At 37.4% G+C, this 15,104-nt stretch overlaps 1 long non-coding RNA gene across 1 annotated transcript in view; it reads left to right on the top strand.

Moving 5' to 3' along the window:
• The window catches only part of LOC109383249 (uncharacterized), a 153,681-nt gene that overhangs the window by 36,181 nt on the left and 102,396 nt on the right, over positions 1 to 15,104 (top strand). The window contains exon 2 of the long non-coding RNA XR_002124143.1: positions 1,520 to 1,596. This is a non-coding gene — a long non-coding RNA (uncharacterized LOC109383249). The remainder of the gene's footprint in view (positions 1 to 1,519; positions 1,597 to 15,104) is intronic.

The following is a 15,104-nucleotide window of genomic DNA, read 5'->3' as shown; positions in this document are numbered from 1 at the left end:
CAGTGTCACTGGCCCTCATATGTGGGATCCGAACCGGGGCCCTCTGGCATCCCAAGCGAGTTCTTAACCATCGCGCCCCTCGGCCGGCCCTGGACTTGTTTACTTCTTAGGTGACAACCAGAAGTTGTTTTGGTGAACGTGTTTATCACTCAATTTTGTTATGCTCAGCTTCACACAAAAACATGTTTTCCACTTCACCCTTATCAGTCTCACACATGTGCGGCCTAGCATGTGTCCCTACTAGTAAACAACTCGTTTTGCAAACCTCTTCCAACATGTATAATATATTTTGTATGCTCCACACAGGCTGGAATAAAGTTGACACAAGATTAACAGAAAAAAATATGTGGACTCGGGAGATCATAAATGATGCTCAAAGAAATGATGAGCCAGCCAGCTTTTTATACTTTTTAGACAAAGAAACAATAAATTTGTAAAGAATTGACAGGACAAAGAAACAGTTTGAGTGCTCATTAGGAGGAATCTAAGCAAAGTTTGAGTTTAGGCAGTAAATTAGCAACAAGTAACAAAGTTTGGTTATACAGGGTTTTCAGCCTTGGATTTCTTTAGCTGAAAGGGGGTGTCTCTCTTAGCTCTCCTGGAACAAGGAGTTCACCTTTCACAGGGGAGGTTTATGTTCTGTATTCAAGGAGACAAGGGCAAGTCAACACGCCCTTCTTGCACCTCCTACATGTCAAGTAACTTTAATTCAAAGGAATCAATATGCCATTGTGGGATATTTTGAGGTGGATTGCCCTGGGCCCTGACATAAGTATTCATCAGAAACGGGCAGAAGAGTAGGTTTAGAAAGATAAGAAGTTCTTTTCTGTATGTGTTAGGAGTGAGAGGGCAATAGAATACTATTCGCATTGGGGCATGATTGCAAAAGTAATGTATGCGCATTGTAATACAACGCAAGTTGGTGTTTCCATCTTAAAAATTCCCCTCACTCTCCATCAACAAATGCACTGTTTCTAGGTTAAGACTGGTCATAGTAGCTTGGTGTTTATCTCTTCAGAACTTTCATGTTTCTATGAACATTTAATCATATGTATGATTAAATGATTACAATATATATGTATAAAATGATTACATTATATATGTATACAGGTATAGTACTATGTAGGTATAGTGTTATATGCTGGGGGTGCCAAAAAGTATATACCCATTTTAAGAGATTTTATCTATGCCCAAGCAGTAGTTCGCCATAATCAGAAGTGTCTGGACACTGATGGTAACCACTTTGAGCACCTCTTGTAATTGTATTGTAGAAGTCAAATGTGACTTGTATTCATCTTTTGTTATTCGTATATATTATTACAATTAATAGTTTTTTTCTTTCTCAAAATGTGTATACATTTTTTTGCACCCTCTGTATATATGTTTTATATATATATATAGTAATACATATATTTCTAAAAAAGAAACATGCATATCCTTCAATCATTTATTGCTTATGTATTATTGCATGGTATAGATGTATCATAATTTAGCTGTCTTCTTTTTGATAAACATTTAGGTTGTTGACAAGAAAGTCTGCATTCAAAATAAGCATCAGCTACTGGGATGCTAGTCATGGTGCACTGAAGTCAGCTGGTGAGTAAAAAATAAGTCCATTTCAAATTTCCATTTTGAAAATTTTGCTTAAATTTGTTTAAAATATTTGTTCCCATGATAATACTAGCATAAATGGCAAAGATGAGAGTAAATAATCTCGGGTTCTGATAGTAAAAGTGAAAATCTGCTGAGAAGGAATTTGGTAATGTGTATCAAGAGTTTTTAAATGATTTATCTCCTTTGATCCAGTAATTCCACTGCTAGGGATTAATTTCAAAGTAATAATCAACACTGTAGAAAAAGATTTATGGATATGGATATTTAATAGTCTTATTTATAATAGGAAAAACATGGAAACAAATACTGGTGATTAAATAAATTATGTCACATTAATATGACTGAATTGGGGTTTGCAGCCAATTTAACCGTTTTCAAAGATTTAGCTAAATGAAAAATGCTTACAATATAATGTCAGATGAAAAAAGCTGGTGTTATCTCTTGAAATGTTTTCTTAGTATTTTTCAGTTTTTCATAAGAAACATTTTTACATAAAGAATAAATATTACTATGATAATTTGTGCTGGAAGAGATAACGGGTGTTTATGAAGGAAGGGTATGTTTTATTTCCTTCCTGTTGACATAGCTTATGGAAGTTGGTAAGGTATCTAGGGTGTCTAGATTGGGGAGCATCATTTTGTTTCAATTTTGTGGTGAGAAGGGACAGAGTCTACTGGATATACTCCCCAGGGGTGGGAGGTCTCACTCTGGGTAAGAGGATGAAGGACTCATTAGAGGACTATAATGCATAGGTGAGGTTTGCTGATTTGGGGTTTCTCATGCATTTTCAAATACAATGCGCATCTTCCTTTTATCTCCATGACAGCATTCCTCCTAAAAGGGAGACAGATAGAGGACAAAGCCACAATCTACCAATTTGAAAACATTTTATAGATGTGTAATCTAGATGAAAGCACATTTTGGAAAATCGCTCTTTAAACCTCAAAATTTTGAAACTTAAAGGCAAATAGGAGAGAAGCTATTTTACTTTGAAGTTGTAGAGTAAAAGTGGGTAGAAATCTCAGAATTCTAACAGTTAAGAAATAATGAGGGAGTACAAAATTTTATTTTATTTCAAACATAAATTCTAACTATTACCTATATCATAATTCTTGGTATTAAAAATTTTTTTAATTTAAAAAAGCTTAGAGAGAAAATACTGATCTGTAATTCAAATGAAACGCCCATAGTTTATTCCTTTGGATGATGCAATGAAGACCCCTACCATTACTTGATGGAAGCTTTCTCACATACTAGTGTTACGTTTTATGGTAGTTAAAAAGGTCGAAGTTGAATAAGAAAACCTCAAGTGTAAGATGGCTGACTGTAGTATACTGGTTTCCTAATTTCCAAATATTCATCTCTGGTTTTATGCATCCTAACCTTCTCTCCTCCCCCCCCCCCCAATCTTTCTCTTTCCTTTCTTTTCCTCTCCCCCCCTCCTTCTCTTCCTTTTTTTTTTTTTTAAAACATTGCCCCTTCCTCACCCAAACTATGTGATTTTAGTGGAGGCTGAAAATCATAACATCTCAGTCTCAGTCTTGGGGTATAGGAATCACAGACGTTTCCAAACACCTCTTGAATTGAAGGAAGGCAGGAAACATTTTTGCTTTCTGGTCATTAGCAGGAAGGGTATATAAGTTTGGAGTTGCTTCTGACTATATTCACAGGCTTGTAGAAAAAACAAAAAACAAAAAAACTTATATCTAATAGGGAAGAATAGGCCCAAACACAGAGAAAAGCAGAGGTGAGTAACACACACACACACACACACACACACACACACACACACGCGCACACAGGAGGGTAGGAAGGGGAGGGAGAGAGAGAGAGAAAAGGAGGGAAAATCTTGCCACTCTTTTCCTTTCTGCAGTTGTATTACTTTTCCCTTTCTACGTAAGCTAATTTGGGCTAGATTTTTGTCACTTGTAAAGAGTTCTGACTATTTCAATGGCCATATTGGATTAACAGTCAGAATTAGACACAGTGATAGGTATATGGAGTTTCCTTGGACATACTATCTTTACTTTTAATTCAACTCCAAAGTAAATATGAGTATTTAAGGAGTAAACAGTAGGCATTTTACAAAAGAAATGCCAAACTTCAGTTTCTTTGAAACTTTTTAGCTTTGGGGAAGAGCTGGAGATGATTAGGACAGGGAGTGTGACTTATAAATAAGAAATGAAAAAGGAACGGTGATACCCTTCTACAACACAAAAGCTGTGTCTTGAAAAGGAATAAAGGAAATTAATTTGGAATCCCAGGCATCCCACTTTTCATCTGCTCTCAGAAATGGAAATGTGATTGAATACATTATATAGTGATAATACAGAATTTGCCCTTTTCAGATTTCAAGAAAGATGTGCCTATGAATAGATTTCTTGCCTATCAGTTCAGATAAAGAAAATCTCTCTGTCATATTCCTCATGTCAGGGAGAGGCCATAGATTCTGTGGGATACCGCTTTGCTTCTCTCTACAAACATCTGTCAAGTTTTTTTTGTTTTATTTTTATCTTTCCCACCACAGCCACGTCGTTATCCAAACAGACTATCATCATCTTGGTATCAGGTAGATTTCTGTATTTTCAAAACATATTGAACATATTTGAGATAACTATGTCCCACATCAAAATCTAAGTGCTATCAGTTTTAAAGTTCAACAATTTGTCTTTGGACAATCAAGTGGTGGTTCCTGGGGTACTCAGTGGAATTCTGAATTCCTGCAATAATCAGCTTTTCAGTTTCTAGTTTGAGAACGTGGTCTCGTCTTCCTTTGACTAATACTGGGGGTGTCAATAAAATGTATACACATGACTTATATTTGTCTTTTGTTATCAGTGTATATTGAGCATTATAATTTTAATATAGTTTTTGCCTTTCTTAAAATAGGTATACGTTTTATTGGCACCCTCTGTATTCATGTGGAATTTTGACAACTGACTCATCACCTGGAGATGCACCAAATATTGCCTCCTATGTGTGTCTGCTATAGAATGTGGGCAGTGCAATATTTATTGGCTGAATGAATTTGTCAGATTTTACAAAGAGGAAACCACAGATGTTATTTTAGAGCAAAGACATCTATAATCTTACCCTAATTCTTTAATTTATACACTGTTTCTCTTCTTATGTGAAAGTAGATTGGTGAGAAATTAATACAGTAAAACCTTGGATTGCAAGTAACGTGGTTTGCGAATGTTCTGCAAGACGAGCAAACGTTTCCAGTACATTTTAATGTGGTAAACAAGCGATGTCTTGCAATATGAGTAGTTTGTTTCCAGAATGAATTATGCTGACAAACCAAGGAATTACTGTATAATGATAGGTTATATTGTTATTCTTCATAAAGATTTTTTTTTTCCAATATGGATACTTCCTAAGTGACTGTGTAGAGAAGAAGTCTTTAAATAACCTAACAGTGTCAATTAGGCATTGGCAGCCTTTCAAAGCCATGGGTAGCTTTTCTCCCCCTAGTGTCTATCAATGTTTGGTGTTGGCAGAGAGAGAGTTGCCTTGAAAAGATGTAGTGGGTCAGGATTACTTTGTCCTTCCACATTCCTGAGATGAGGGGAACGGCAGCTGTAGGTGACATCACAGGAAGAAAAACGACTTTTAGAAAAAAATATTCTCTCAGGCTCTGCGACAGTGGGAGGGACCAGGAACACTGTGGAGCCACTGGGTCTGTGCCTCACTGCAGACAGAGCAGTTGTGCTTTGTGGGCTCTCTTAAGCTGCTTTTGGCTGACCTTGACATAGATCAGTGATTCTCTCTATACATTTTTTAAGCAGCTTTATTGAAGTATAATCGATATATGGTAAGCTACATGTAAAGTGTACCATTTGATGAGCATATACCAGTGAAGCCATCACCACAATCAAGATAATAAAAACATAACCACTAAAGGTGTCCTCATGCAACTTTGAAGTCCCTTTTACTAGCTCCTATCTGTTTTTCTCCACTTCCATTCCTAGGCAACCATTGATCTGTTTCTATAAGATTAGTTTTCATTTAATAGGATTTTATGTAAATGGAATCATAGCCTTTTTTTGGTCTTTCTTTCATTTAGTGTAATTGTTTTAAGAGTCATGCATATTTTAGCATGTATCAATAGTTTATTCATTTTCATTGCTGACTAGTATTCCTTGGCATGTATATACCACAGTTTGTGTATCCATTCACCTGTTGATGGGCATTTAGGTTGTTTTCAACTTGGGGCTATTACAGATAAGACTGCTGTGAGCATTTGTGTACCAGCCCTTGTATGGACATATACTTTCATTTCTCTTAGGTAAATACCTAGGAGTGATTGGGTCGTATGATAGGTCATTTTTAACTTTTTGAGAAACTGCCAAACTATTTTTCAAAGTGGTGTACCACTTTGCATCCCACCAACAGGGTATGAGAGTTCTATTTCCATTACATCCTAGCCAACTGTTAGGATAATTTTCTTTATAATTTAAACATAGGTGTGAAGTGATATCTCATTGTAGTTTTAATTGCATTTTCTTAAATCTCTGACTATAATTTGTAGATTAATGTCTCCTTTCAGTTTTTGCTTCATATATTTTGAAGCTCTGTTTTTGCATGCATATAGGATTGTTATGTCCTCTTTGTGAATTAACCTGTTTATCATTATCAAAGGTCCTTCTTTACCCTTGATAATATTCTTTATTGTGAAATCTCCTTTGTCTGATATAACACAGCCACTCCAGCTTTCCTTTGAATAGTGTTAGCATGTTATATCATCTCCCCTTCCTTTACTTTAGTCTATTATTGTCATTATAGTTAAAGTGTGCTCCTTTTGGCAGCATATAGTTGGACCTTGCTTTTTTTTTTTAGTCCAATCTAATCATATGTACATTTTAACTGAGGTATTTAGACCATTTACGTTATTGTGTTAATATGTTAGGTATAAACCATCTTGTTCTTTGTTGTCTCATATATTCTGTTTACCTTTTTCCTCTTTTTATGTCTTCCTTTGGATTCATTGAATATGATTCCACTTTATATCTTTTCTTGGCTTGTTAGCTATAACTTTTTGTTTTATTTAGTGGTTGCTTTAGGATTTATAACATACATCTTTAATTTATGACATTCTTCAAATAATATTATACCATTTTGGATGTAACTAAGAATCTTAACAGTATATTCCCATTTTTCCCCTCCTGACTTTTGTGCCATTTTACCATATATTTTATTTTTATGTATGTTATAAACAATATATTACATTGTTACTATTTTTGTTTAAACCAGAGGTTGGCAAACTTTTTACATAAATACCCGTAGTCAATATTTTAGGCTTTGTTTGCCATCTGGTTTCTGTTGCCACAATTCATCTCTACTATTATAGTTCAAACCAGCTATGGACAAAACATAAATGAATGAACATGGAAGTGTCCCAGTAGTGCTTTATTTAAAAAAAATATATAATCAGTAAGGATTTGGTCAGTCTTAGTTTATTTGAGCTGCTATAACAAATACCACGGACTAGGTAGCTTATAGCCAACAGAAATTTATTTCTTATAGTTTTAGAGGCAGGAAGACTGAGATCTGGGTGTAGCATGGTGAAATAAAGGTCCTCTTTCTGGTTACAGACTTCTTGTAGTATCCTCACATGGGATCTTTACAGAGCCTCTATTATAAGGAGCTAATCCCATTCATAAAGGTTCCATCCTTATGACCTGAGTACCTCCAAAAGATCTTCTAATACCATCACCCCTGGGCATTAGGATGTCAACATGTGAATTTGGGAGTGTACATACATTCAGACCATAGCATGGTCTGTGGGATGAGTTTGCTGATACCTGGTCTAAATAGTCAGTTATGTTTATAAAGATATTGCCATGTCTGATGTTCTTCATTTTTTACATGGATTTCGTATTTTCCTTCTGTCTGAAAGACTTCCTTTAACATTTTTTGCAGTGAAGATCTTCTGGTGTTGATTTTTTTTATTTTTGGCTTTTGTATGTCTGAAGTATTTTTTTATTTTCACCTTAATTTGTAAAATGCATTTTTCTGGGTATAGAAGTCTAAGTTGACAACTAGTTTCCTTTTGCCTTTTAAAAATGTTGCTTCACTTTTTCTTCTGTTGGTTTCCAACAAAAAGATCTTCTGTCATTCTTTTCTTTATTCCAGTTTACATATACCTTGTATTTTCTCTGGCTGCTTTTAAGATTTTTCTCTTTATAATTGGTTTTGAACAATTTGATTATGATGTACCTTGGTATAGTTTTCTTCATGTTTCTTGTACTAAGGATCCATTGAACTTTTTGGTTCTATAGACTTATAGGTATCATCAAATATGGAAAAACTTTTGTTATTATTCTTCAAATATTCCCCCCTCCACATTTAAGGGATCCACTTATTTGTATATCAGGACTTCTGATGCTCTCCTCCTCCCCCTCTTCTCCTCCCCTCTCTTCCTCATCCTCTCTCCTTCTCCTCCTGTCCTCCTCCTTTTCCTCCTACATATTTTCTTTCTGTGATGTATTTTGAAGAGTTTCTATCACTATTTCTTCAAGTTCACTAGTCTGCTCTTCTGCAGTGTCTAATTGGTCATTTTTTTCAACCAGTATGGTTTTCACTTTATACATTTTAGTTTTTAATTCTGGAAGTACCATTTGGGGTTTTAAAAATATCTTCCATGTCTCTACTTAACTTTCAAACATATGCAATACTGGTATAATATCTATGTTAATTTTCTTTTCTGATAACTTCAACATTTATATCAGTTCTAGGTGTGTTTTGGTTGAGTAACTTCTCATATGGGTTGTATTTTCCTGCTTCTTTGTTCATGTGATTGAATACCAGATGTAAATTTTCACCTTGTTAGGTGCTGGATACTTTTGTATTCCTATAAATTTTCTTGAGATTTGTTCTGGATGCCGCTATGTTATTTGGAAATAGTTTGTTTCTTTTGAGTTTTGCCTTTAAAATTTATTAGGTGGGTCTGAAGTAGTGTTCAGTCTAGAGATTACTATTTCCCACTACCAAAGTGAGAGTTTTTGGGAGGTATTCTACCCATCCCCCATTATTTATAAAATTTTCCAATCTGACTATGTGAGGTCAGGTGCTATTCCTTCTAATTCTTTTGGGTGGTAGTTCCCTCAGTCTCAAGTGGTTTCTTCACATGCATGGATTGATCAGTACCTAGCTACATCTACGAAAATCTTTGTAGATCTCCACAGTTCTCTATGCTATTCTTTCTTCTCTGGTAGTCTGTTCTACAGTCACCTTGGTCCCTCTCGATTTTCTGCTTTATTTCCTCAGCTTAGGGAGTCCAGTGGGCTCTGCCTTGTTTCTTTCTCCCTGAATTGAACTCTCTCAATAGAGTTGGGACAATTTTAGCCCTTACCTTATTTATTTCCCATCTTTCCAGGACTACTGTCCTTCTTTGCCTGATTAACACTACCTTGAAAACCATTGTTTCTTGTATTTTGTCCATTTTTTGGTTGTTTCAGGAGGACAGTAAATTAGTCCCTCTCTAGACATTTTCCAGAGGAGTGTCAGTCATCCAAGGCCATAGGTATTAAGCAGTGTAGTGGTTAAAATTTTAAGTGTCTTATGGTTACCTAGTAAATAAATTTTTTTTTTGCTTGTATTTAAAATGAATGAATTAGGAGATGTAGTTGAGTTGGAGAGATGGAGACTATTAGAGCAGCTCCTTTTGAATAAAACAAAGATGGAGAAAATAGCTAAGGTTTGAAGTCAGCTCACTAACATTTCACCTTGATGTAGGCAGACTTACCCAGTCACAGTTAGCCTGAACAAGCACAAGCCAACCCCAAGGCCCAACCCAAATAAACTTGCAGCCTGAAAGGGTGATGAAAGGCTCCCCAAGGCAAGTGGGAAAATGCCATAAAGGAAGAAGGGGCTGGTGGAGCTCCATCTCCCAAACTCTACAGATAGCCAACTACTCTTTCCCTGCAGACACCTAGTGTAGACTTTGAAAGAGGCTTTGAATGTCACCATAGAGAAGGTCCCTACCTGTAAAAAGTAGAGGATGGAGATGAATAGTCTCACAAATAGAGTGGGCTCAGCAGCAGATGGCTCCTGGCTCTCCCAAGTGAGCTTGGACAAATTAACCCTTAACCTTATTTCTTCCTCTTTGAAGCTGTCCTACAACCTTCGGTGAATTTATGTTGCACATGCTACCCCTGCCCCTATAGTTTCTCTCCCTGTCTTTCTTTCTCTGTCTTTTTGTTATGACAATAGCAGCTGATAAGGTATATGAGATTGTGGGTAGCCTCATTACTTCCCACTTCTTATGGAATCATAACCAGCCTCGTAGTTGTATGAATGGGAAATGCAATGATGGTCAATTTGCTTCTCCTCCCAGGAGAAGCAGTCCTATCCTATCTCCACATTTAGGTTCTCACAGCTATTCAATTCAGAGACACATACAGGGATGTCACGAATGTGAGGCTTGAGCTCAGACCTTGCTCTAATAATGCCCTTGCCTGGAGCTTTCCCACCTGCATCAGTGCGGTAGTTAGTAAGGCATTTGCGAAACACCCTGCCAGGCTGGGGTTCTACAGCCCTTGCTGTCTGTCTTTTGTCCACTGTCGATTCCAGATCATAGGAGGATGAAGCACACATTCCTCCTGCCAAGTGCTTGTAATCCAATCTAAGCAGAAGCTTTTAAAATGCTCAATAACAGTAAAACCTCATTCATTTCATCTCAGTTAATTAGAAATCAGCCAGCAGGCTGACAAGGGCTAGGCTGAAATTTACCTGTGCTTTGAAAAGGCTTTTTTCATACGCAGTGAAAATTAATTAGGTAAATAGAACCTCAGGTGAATGATGGGGAAAAAAAACAGCAGAAGGAGAAAGAGGCATTTAATTGCACTCCTGATAAAAACAGCCTTTTACAAACAAATCAGAAGAGTCTCATAGTAGTGGAAAGAGTGGAAAGAGCTGGATGTTTAGAGCCCTGAGTGCTTGTCCTAGCTCTTCCCTAACAACTGTGTCACGTAAGCACATGGCTTTCTGTCCCTGGGACTCAGTTGGTTTCTCTAGAAAATCAGCAGTTTCTTTCCACGCCTTTTTATGACCTTATACAACAATAGCAAATTAATGTGCTCAATTTAAGATAAACCCTAGGTCTTCATTAAGCCAGGCAACCCACCTCAACACTGCAGTAGGAAGGAGTATTCCCTGCTAAGCTGTCTGGGTAAATCACTGTAACCCCACAGCGCTAGTCTCTCCCTGGTTCAGTCTGTTCTCATTGTTGCAAGTGATCTTTCCAAGAGTCAGTTCTGACTTTGTCTCTTTCCTTTGGGTGACTGTCAGGCCAAACTCTCTTGCAAGGCACATAAGAGCTTCCACAAAATCTCCTGCCTCGGCTTTGCTCACCCTCCACATAGACCTTGGATGCCAGCCTGCTGGACTATGTACACTTCCCAGAATTCTCTCCACTTAGTCAGACTCTGCGTTTGCATATTCTGTTCCTGGTTTACTAGGGAACAGCTACAGATCCTCCAAATTGTAGCTCAAGCAACTGCTCCTCTGCAGATTATCCTGTGAGTCCCCCAGACAGAGTTGGTGACTTCTCATCAGTGCTTTCCTTGGTTGCAGTCACCAGGTGGCCTGTTTACCTCCCATGATAGGCTGTGGATTCCTTACGCACAGGATTTTTGTCCTATCCCATTTCTGTAGGGAAGCATAGGAATACAAAAGGGTTTATTGCATGGATGAATGAAAGCAGCATTTAAAAGTAATAAAGAAGAGATTTTATAGTGATGTCATAATTTTGAAATTTCCTTATTCAAGACTGGTTCTCCCCTGATAATTTGAATTAGTGAAGGGTACTGACATTTCTGAGGATTCTCTAAGAACCATTATTCAGTAATATTCTGCCTTAAAAATTGCATTTAAGGTAAAGAAAGGGTTTGGTTAGTGAACTGAGACTGGCTGTTAAAGAAAAGTCATTTGGAAAATGTCACAGGCAATTTTTTTAATAGTACTTTTATCAGCCCACAGTAGTAGTGCCTGGTTTATTTCATGTTATGTTAAGCAGCATCATAGCCACAATTCTGCATGCCCCTTAGAAGTTGTAATTGGTGGTTCTGGAAATGGGTAGGCTTCCTCATTTCTCCTATACATACATTTTTGGGCCCCTGGGGGTGAGGTGTTCTGATACAGGCTTAAGATCATCTGATGTGGTGCTGAAAAGGAAATTCAAGCATTGGATGGGAATACTATAAACACAAAGATTTTTTTTTTTAGACACTATGAATTTTTAAACTTACAGATGAGAAAAGTGGGGCTCAGAGAGGTGCTCCATATTTATTGAATGAATTCAGGGTTTCTCAATCTTGGCATTACTGACATTTGGACGGGACAGTTTTTGGTGTCAGGGGCTAGCCTGTATATTGTAGAGGTTTAGCAGCAGCCCTGGCTTTGCCCCACCAGATGCCAGTAGCATCCCCACCCCTAGTTGTAAAAAAAAAAAAAGGGTCTCCATACATCAACAAATGGCCCCTGAGAGGAAAGTTGCCCTATTGAGAACCACTGAATTAATGAACCAATTAGTAAACATTAACCTGAGGAAAGCTGAAAGGCAGCATTAAGTCCATGGCTAAGATTTTATGTTTGATTTTGGTGTTAAAATTAATTAGACTGAATGAACACATATTGCATATTTACCTCTGAGACAATAAACAAGACACCCAGCTAGGCACTGAAGAAGAAACCTGTGTCTTTAAAAACCTACAAATAATGCTTACAAATATCTTTGGAAAGAAAAGCAGAGTGGATAGAGCTGATGTAGCATAGCCGTAAAGAGTATAGCATTAAAGAATGGAATATAGTAGCTATGCTTGCAGAGTCCACAACTAAAATGCCTGGGTTTCATAACCCCAAGGTGCTCCAACGTTTTACTGGGGAGGAGTGAACAAGCTACGTAACAGCCTATGCCTCGGTCTTTATCTCTGTAGGATAAAAATGATAATAATAGACTATATCATAGGGTTGTTGTGATGATTAGATGTGTTAATAGATTTAAGATGTTTGGAATGATGCCTGTTGCTTAAAAGGTGCTATTATTTTGTTAAGTCAAAGATATACCATTCACTGAGAAAGGCACCATATTTCATGAACCACTAGGACAAAAAAAATTCTAATATAATTTAATATAAACTATCAATTATAAGACTCATCCTGATTTCAGAGATGTAAAAACACGAAAAAAGTACATCTTAGGTTTGATGTAATATGGTGGTTTAGTATTATCGTGGCTTTGTAGTCAGAGCTGTATTTGAACTTTTGCGCCACTAGTTTCTGGTTTACCTTGAAGGGATTATTTAGCTTCTTTGAGGTTGTATTCTCATCTGTGAAATGGAAATAATAATTGCCATCTCACAGGGTTGTAGGAAATATTTAAAAAGGTCGTTTTATGTAAACTGCCTTAACAAAAATTAGTGCTCAATACAGAGTAGCTGTTATGGATGTGAATGTGTGGAAAACTGGAAACCCAAAGCTTGGCACATAACATTTTGCCACGGGAAGGGGTTTAATAGGAGGTGCCATTAGATAAGAAAATGGTGTCATCAAGGCAGGACATGAATGTCTTCTGTCAGTTCTAGATAATAGAATCTATTTCTCTTCCTTTCCCCTTATTTCTTGAGTTCCTAATATATGTTGAACCCTGAGTATGTGGTGCTGGGCTATAGGACCCATGTCAGCCACAATCCACCAAGTCAGAATCCCTACCCATTAGATGGGAAGATAAGACATATATGAATGAGGAGGAAGAAGGAGACCAACATTTATTTAGTGCTTCCACATATCAGCATCATACAATGTACAGTATTTATTTCTCATGACACTGTGATGTAAGTCCTATGATTCCCATTTGCCAATAAGAAAACCGAGGCTCATAGAGGTTAAAACATTTATTTCAGGCCATATACGTAAGAAGAGGCAGAGCTGGATTTTCCACTAAAGTTTTTTCTGACCACTAATGCTATAAGTTGCTTATAATGTGGGTAAAATATTTTCATAATAATGGAAGACAGCAGCCGACTAACTGCTATGACATTGGAATTTAGAAGGAAGGAGCACATTGAGTTGAATTGTTAGAGAAAACTTCGTGGAAGAGGACAACCAAAGGAAACGTAAGACTTGGTTAGGCAGAGGGGGGAGTCCTAACTTTTGCTCAAGTGTTCCAGGGAGGAGAATGTTTTGAATAAAGGTCAAGGTAAACATGACATATTAAGGGGTAGTGGGGAGACTGGGTTGACTGGATCAGAAGAACTGAGTTTTGAGAGTCTAAGGAAAGTGAATATGTGTTCTCCTCTAGCTATACCTCCAGCACCTAATACAACACTTAGCACATAGTAAGAGCTCAGTAGTGATTGGGTAGAAAATACTATTTTATGGTAGTGGGAAATAAAACTCAAGATGTAGTTTAGGATCTCAGAAGGCCTGAATGTCAAGCTGAGGGATTTGGACCTAGCCTATTGTTATTGAGAAGTGTGTTTTTTTAGCAAGGGGCTGGCTATAATAATTGTACTGATAAAGCGATTGCTATTGGGTTGTCGGAAAAGTCATAACATATTTTTTCTGTTTTTCGTTGCAAAAATGCGTCATAACTTTTCTGACTACCCAATATTTGTGAGGCCCTCTTCCAAGTACCTTAAGCATGATGCTTTACTTACTCTTCACAGCAAATCTATGAGCTAGATACTATTATATTCCACCCCGTTTTTTAGATGGTAAACTGAGGCATAGGGAAGTTGAGAAAGTTTTCCCTAGTCATATAGCTTTTACACTGGGATTTGATACCTGGAAGTGGCCTACTTCCATATTCGAACTCTTAATCATTATATTACATTGTTTCTTAGTGAAAATGGTTTATTTAAGGTGTTTCTTACCAGGGGACCATTTTTCATGTTCCCTTTACAGCCTGTGAATCTATAAATCAGTAGCATGAATAAGCACATAAGTAAAGACCTGGGGTAAGAGTTTAAAGTTCCATCACCAGTGTGTTGTTCCCACTCCCTAGTCCTGCCCCAAGTCCTTCTCTTCGTACCAGACAAAAACACGGAGGGCAGAGAAGTGACTATCACATTTTTCAACTCACGGGTGCCTTTGGTTGCTACGTAGTGATCACAGAGATGATTTAAACGTAAGAGGAATCCACAAATGTCAAATTTATTATCCCTTCTTATGGCATTTAAATATTGCTAAATTTCTGGGTCCAAGTGGAAACTGATTTCTGAGGCCACGTGTTTTCTTGAAAGTATGGGAGCTAAGGCATTGAGTCCTCATCTGCATAAAACGATTGTCTCAGAAAGCCCAGAGCTCCTAAAGGGCATGTGGTGAGGAGAGCTATGCCTGGCCCCTGGCAGGCCCTCTATATTTAACTGTTAGATGAACAAGTAGGATCATGAAGGGAACAGACACTCACACTCAGAAGATGGGCACTTAAAAGCTATCCTGAGCTGGCCGAGTGGCTCAGTTGGTTAAGAGCTCGCTCAAGAGTGCGA

This window comes from Hipposideros armiger, unplaced genomic scaffold (assembly GCF_001890085.2).
Source record: "Hipposideros armiger isolate ML-2016 unplaced genomic scaffold, ASM189008v1 scaffold_79, whole genome shotgun sequence".
Classification (NCBI taxonomy): domain Eukaryota; kingdom Metazoa; phylum Chordata; class Mammalia; order Chiroptera; family Hipposideridae; genus Hipposideros; species Hipposideros armiger.
Note: the sequence above shows the minus strand (reverse complement) of the source record. Positions and strands in the feature narration are given on the sequence as shown.